The sequence below is a fragment of the Helianthus annuus genome, chromosome 7, assembly GCF_002127325.2.
Source record: "Helianthus annuus cultivar XRQ/B chromosome 7, HanXRQr2.0-SUNRISE, whole genome shotgun sequence".
In the NCBI taxonomy this organism is placed as follows: Eukaryota; Viridiplantae; Streptophyta; class Magnoliopsida; order Asterales; family Asteraceae; genus Helianthus; species Helianthus annuus.
In genome coordinates, this window is record NC_035439.2 from 105,917,884 (window position 1) to 105,924,746 (window position 6,863).

At 33.3% G+C, this 6,863-nt stretch overlaps 1 long non-coding RNA gene across 1 annotated transcript; it reads left to right on the forward strand.

Moving 5' to 3' along the window:
• The first annotated feature begins 1,834 nt into the window (after positions 1-1,834).
• On the forward strand, positions 1,835-2,426 carry LOC110866361. Its single transcript, XR_002551364.2, has 2 exons — positions 1,835-1,992; positions 2,146-2,426. It is a non-coding gene; the product is annotated as an uncharacterized LOC110866361 (long non-coding RNA).
• The last annotated feature ends 4,437 nt before the right edge of the window (positions 2,427-6,863 follow it).

Here is a 6,863-nt window from a genome sequence, read left to right on the forward strand (position 1 = left end):
ACCACTATCGTATTTCTAGCTCATAAAATAGATACTTATTCTACAAAAGTGTAAGCTCTACTTACCTCTCATCAAATTTACACTTTTCTTCTCGTACTTGATTCGTTCGACCCGCTTTCTCCCCTAGCTTCCACCTAGCTTGTTAAGCACCAACTATCATTCATTATTCACAAGGTGGTCAGTTTGATCATGACTTAATACGATTATTCCACCTCACGTATTTTATATCCAAAAATTATCATTCATCGCATGGTAGGTCAGTTTGAGTTTTCAAAAGTCAAATGCCCATTAGTATATAGAATGCACATTCAAGTTTATCAACTAGTTTAGGCATTTTCTCTAATCACCTGGTAGGCGTTCTTTTAAGCCACCGTCTAGCAATCCTTTTACCTGGTTCATTATATTTCCAATATCTCAACTAGTTCAAGTGATTATTAAATCTAACTTATTATTTATTTTCGCAAGAACTAAGGGTTCTCTTCTATAAGTGAGATCCGTTTCATTATACCACTAGCATTCATTCGAAAGCCTTATCTAATCAAGTTCTTCTTATGAACTAGTGTATAACACAATTACATACATATATTTACATGGATGAAATTACCGATTTCATCATAACATTTAAAAACCCATTTCAATTCTTGTATGAGTATACACTCAACTTACAATTTGTTCAAGTACTTTGCTTCTACTATTCAATATGGTGATTTTAAACATGTATATATCATCATCTTCACTACATAATCAAAACCCACTTGTCTAAGTGTAGAAAATCATCAAATTATTCAAATCATAGCAACACATGTAGACTTCTCACTTAGGTTTTGTTCCTAAGCAAGTATACATCACTAATTTGGCCCTAGCTTCAACGATTCATACTAAAATCGCATCATGCAAGATTTACACTACGTGAAAAAGGGGCTACGGCCACACTTTTGGCAAAACTGCCCTGCCACACATTTGTAAAAATGTGTGGCTGAAGATTATTCATAACATTTTAAAACATCTTTAGCCACACATTTTTATTATTAATGTGACCATTTATACTAGTTCAGAACCTTTAGCCACACTTTTAGAAAATAATGTGACATTTATTAGCCACAAATCGAAATGTGTGGCCAAATGTGATCTATGGCCACATATTTTTGTTTCATGTGACGAAAAAACATATATTTGACACCTTTAGCCACACTTTTAGAAAAAAAAACTGTGACATATATTTGCTACACTAGCAAAGTGTGGCTAAATGTTATCCACAATCCCATTATATATTTTCCTGTGACAAATAACATGTGTATTCAAAACGTTTAGCCATACTTTAAGAAAAAACTGTGACATTTATTAGTCACACTAAAAAAGTGTGGCCAAATTTGATCTACGGTTACTGTATTTGTTTCGCATGACTAAACACAAAACTATTCCAAACATTTAGCCACACGCTAAGATAAAACATCCACATTAGAAAAGTATGGCCAAATGTGTTCTTTGACCACATTATATGTTTGATAATGTGTCTAAAATCTTATACATATGGCCACATATATTATTTCATATAACCAGATGTTAGATAATAGTCACACTTAAAATTACAAAAATTAATGTGGTTTTACATTAACGTTCGTCACACAATTATCATTTTGTTTATTTTGTGTGACGACATATTATCAAATGTCATTAAAAAAATGCATGACAAAATGTTAAACTTACTACATCTTTAAAAATTTCCCCCAAAATATTTAATTCTAAAACTTAAACTTCCACCTAAAATATTTCATCATAAAACTTCCCCTCAAAATATTCCATTCTAAAACTTCCCCTCAAAATATATGAAATAGATAAATGGTTATAGATGTTTGGTGTATGTTGTGAAAATTCCTATTCTGTTTATGTATTAACATTTGTTCTTGTTTTTGCATTTATGTTGGTCTAGTTATTGGCAAAGGGGATGAGACCATCAAAGGCATGCAAGACAGTTCTCGAGCATGTATTCAGGTTGATCCAGATTTATTATCTACTTAAATCACTTTTATGGAGTTCTTTGAATTACATGATGCTTGCAACCATTGGCCCAACTAGTTTATTGTTGATTCTTTTGATTCTAGAGCTGAATTTACAAACATTTGTTTATCCTGCCGTCTGACCCAGATGATGTGGAAGACGTGCGTTCCAGCTATGGACATGTGAACACTTGGAGGATCATATGACATCAGATATGGCCACCAGCCTATAGATGCAAATTTGCAGCACTCCTATGTTCAAAATCATTGAGTATATGGATTTGAAGAATAAAGAGTCTAGAAATAGTTCTTTTTTATCCAACTTTTGTAGATATGTTTTATTAAAAGTTTATATCTTTAATTAGTATTTAAATTGAAATTTGTGTGTGAATTTTGAGTTATTATTATTAATATTATTTGGTTATTAGATTTTCTCATGTTCACTGCCATTTTATTTAAAAAAAAATTGAAAGTAGAATGTGTAATTACTTGAAAATGGCCACATAGAACCACAATAAATGTGTATGACCAAATGTTTGAAACGACCACAATTACAGTAAATTAACGTGGCTATATATTAGTAACAACCACAATTATAATTAATTCATGTGACAATTGATACCATTTAGCCACACTTATGGAACTATTTACTTGATTACATCAACCTTTTTGCCACAAATTTTAAAAAATGATGTGGCTAAAACAAACATTTTAGTGACGATATAATAGAAACGGCCACACTTACAGTAAATTAATGTGGCTATATAATACAAACGACCACACTTACAATAAATTCATGTGACCATTGATACCATTTAGCCACACTTAATGAACTATTTACTTGATTACATCAACCTTTTTGCCACAATTTTTAAAAAATGATGTGGCTATAACAATCATTTTAGTGACGATATAATAGAAACGGCCACACTTACAGTAACTTCATGTGGCTATATAATACAAACGACCACACTTACAATAAATTCATGTGACCATTGATACCATTTAGCCACACTTAATGGACCTTTTGCTTGATTACAACAACCTTTTTGTCACATTTTTTTAAAATTGATGTGGCTAAAACAAACTTATTAGTGACTATATTATAGAAATGGCCACACTGATAGTAAATTCATGTGGCTGTTGCTACCTCTTTAGTCACACTTACCGAACAAAATGAATAATTCCAGCAAGACCTTTTTCGCCACAGTTTTAGTTGCTATGGCCATACATAAGTGAATGTGGCCATATGATGCCTACGATGACTCGACCTTTGGTCACACTTGGGCTCATTAAAAAATATGTGGCCAAAGGTGTTTGGTCACACTTTTTTTGTGTGGCCGTAAGCCTTTTTTGACGTAGTGTTATCAATTTTCACAACTTCATAAATGTTAAAAATTCAACATACCTCATGATCTCCAAGTTTAGGTGATCACGACTTTGTGTTAATCCATACGATTTGGCCCTAATTCCCCCTTCCATTTGTTGAATCTTGATGAACTAGGGTTACAACCCCTTTTTCTTTTGCTCCTGGTGATTGTACGTACACACACACTCTTAGTGTGTGTGTTGTGTGTGTTAATACTTGTTTTAATTAAATAAGTTTTCCCCACTTAACAATATTAGTCCCTCATGTATTATTCTTGCTCAAATGAAGCTATAATTCACCATTTGTCACTTAATCTCATGTTACTAACTAGGTTAGTTATTCCTAGTTAACTTAATGGGTTCGGGAAGTTATAACCCGTTATATTTTAAGTCCCGTTAACCCGGGCCTTTTATATACTTTGTTTTTCTCAAAGTATTTATCCTCCTTTTAATTAATATTAGGTTTGTTTATTTAATTCCTAACATTATTTATCCTCCTATATGCCCAACATTATTTATTTAATCAAAAACATCGTTTTGAATTTCCAATTCATCCATCCATCCCATCCCGGATTTTATAACCATACCCTTTTTCTTTTACACTCTTTTCTTACAATTTCAACCCATTTCGGCTTACACCATGGGTATCCTTCTATCCTTGATTTACATTAGTCGACATTTGACAAATTTCCATATTTCCAATATTATCATTATCACGTTTACAACGTATCGAATAAACGAGTATTCTACATAAGTGTGTAAATTACACTTACCTCGCATCCACGCCACGCTTTTCTTTCCGTACTTGCTCCGTTTGTCCCGTTCCCTCTTCCAAGCTTTCACCTAGCTTGTTACGCGTCAAACTATTGTCAAACATTTACAAGGCGGTTAAATTAGTCATTAACAATCACAACTATTCCACCTCACTTATTTTCTATGCCGAAGCTACTATTCGGCTTCATGATTAGTTAACTTGACTTATCTAAAGTTAACTACTTTCAATCACATGTTTACTATATTAAGTTCTAAATCAACATAGTATTTAGAACTCTCATCACTTCATATCACGCGTAATTGCCATATCATTCAAATATGCGTTTTCACTCTAAAATTCGATACTTTAGTTCTCATTTAGGCATTTTAACAAACACCTAATGTGCATAATTTCACATATTTACTAACTAGTTCATAACTAATTATTTTCACCAAGATTTACATCAAAATCAAACCTCTATGTCTAGTGTTCATGAACTACATCAAGAACTTATTTCATAACAATCAATATTCATCAAATTAACACTCTAATCCGAGTGTTCTTCATATTGTCAATAAACCCATTTAACACACATGTAGGTAATCACCAAATCATTCAAGTCGTAGCATCATATGCATAATTTTCACTTAGGGTTGCGTTCCTAAGCAAGTATTCATCACTAATCTAGCCATAGCTTCTCTAATTCATGCCTAATTCGCGATTAGGATGATTATCAAATTTTTACAACTTCACGAATGGTAGAAATTCAACATGCCTCACGATCCCCTTGACTTGGTGATCGTTTCTACGCGTTCATGCATTGATTTGGATCTTGATTCGAGCTCCAATTTGGTGAATTTGTTGACTCTAGGGTTTGAGCTCTCTAGGAGCTTCTCCTGGCCATTATCACGCACGCACACACACTCTTGTGTGTGTGTTGTGTTTTATTTTTAAGTTTATAATTCCTTTTTCCAAGTTACCCGGCTTTGGTCCCTCGTGTTTGGTTAGTTATTAATTAGGTTCACAACCTAATTATTTTCAACAATATTCCCACTTATTAACTAGGTTTAATATTCCTAGTTAACTTAGAGGGTTCGTGAATATTTATGACTAAGTTTATTTTAGGTCCCGTTAACTCGAGCCTTTTATCCATTTTATTCCTTAAAAGCTTTTATTCACTTTTTATTTAATATTAGGATTAATTATTTAAATCCTAATATTTACCGGGTAAATTTTACCACTAACGGTACTTTACCCGTCTTTTAGTACTAATGTGGTTTGATCACCAAACCCATTTTCGGGGTGTTACAAGTCTAACCCCCCCCCCCCCTAAAGAGGTTTCGTCCTCAAAACCTTGCTTACATAGTTCATTGAGTTCTAAACTCAATGCGTTTGACTTGAGTAATCTCTTAAGCATTACTCATACTTTAACCAATTGTTAGTATTACCAGAAAAATTATGGTAATGTCTTTTTGGTTACAAAACCTCTACGTACCTCATACGACATAATGTAACTTGAAATAACGTAATTCCGTTATTTTTACTAGTTTAGTTAACTTAGCGATTTCCATCGCTTTTATATATTATCGAGCTCTTGGTGAATCCGTTACCTTGACCCGTTTAAAGGTCTTTAGTGAAATATTTCACTTTTAACAATAATTTCTTCTGTTTTCAGATTTATTTATTCGGTTCAGTTATACCGAATCCACCGCTTACAAGCAAACCAATTTTTTATTGATTTGAATTACTGGCCTTAACCGGTCTTACTAACTAGACTTATTAGTCCCGTTACTTTTCACCGCTCGCTTGGTTATAATGTGATTTTACTTCACATTATATTTCCTAATCGTGATCGTGTCACATCGTGTTTAGTTTGTATCAACCTTTCATTTTCGAAAATATCACTTTTCGAATATATCATCTTGCACCTACCAGTGTCAAGACTTGAACCTTTCATGCTTACTATTCAAATTCCTATCAGAATTTATATTGGTAACAACGTTATTTCTTACTAAAATTGAAGTTTTAGTTTTTAGGATCCTTTCTTTAACTTTTGTCAGTTATCCATACCATGATATTGACAGTCCATAATTTATTCTTTTAAAATCTTAGTTTTATATGGGGAATCGTAACAAGTTCCCTTACCTCACACTATTGACCCGTAGGTCCCTTCACTTAGCCTCGTAGGCTATTTCCTTAGGCTTTCACCTCTTTGAGGCGAGGCCCTTATGATCCTTTTGCTTCAATTCATGACCCGTGGGTCATTTTGGTCTCGTAGACCTTTCCATTGTTTATAACCCCAAAGGTTAGGTTGATCCGGTAGATCATTCCTTACTTATGTCATTCTTAAAATACATGTTTGGTGTCAAGGCATCCTGTTTTTGTTTAAAATCATTTATTTTCGCCTTGGTATTTTCTTTGACCTTGACCGTAGTCTAAGGCTACATTCGTTTCCTTTCGGACAAGTTTTTCCGACTTTATGACTTTTCACGTCATTTATGCGTCGGTTTATCTTATGCTCACCATTATCCAGTTTACATACATTCGTATTTGATTATGTCCCATCACCGGGCTCATTATTCTTTTGCTTTTAACGCTACTATTATCCCGCTTACGTTTACTCATGCCGTCCGGCATGATATTATATTCGACCCGTTCAACTTTAAAATAGTTGAACATAATTTATTCACAATTTCTGTTTACATTATCTTGTCATCTTTTAGTTATGACCCAAAACCCGAGTC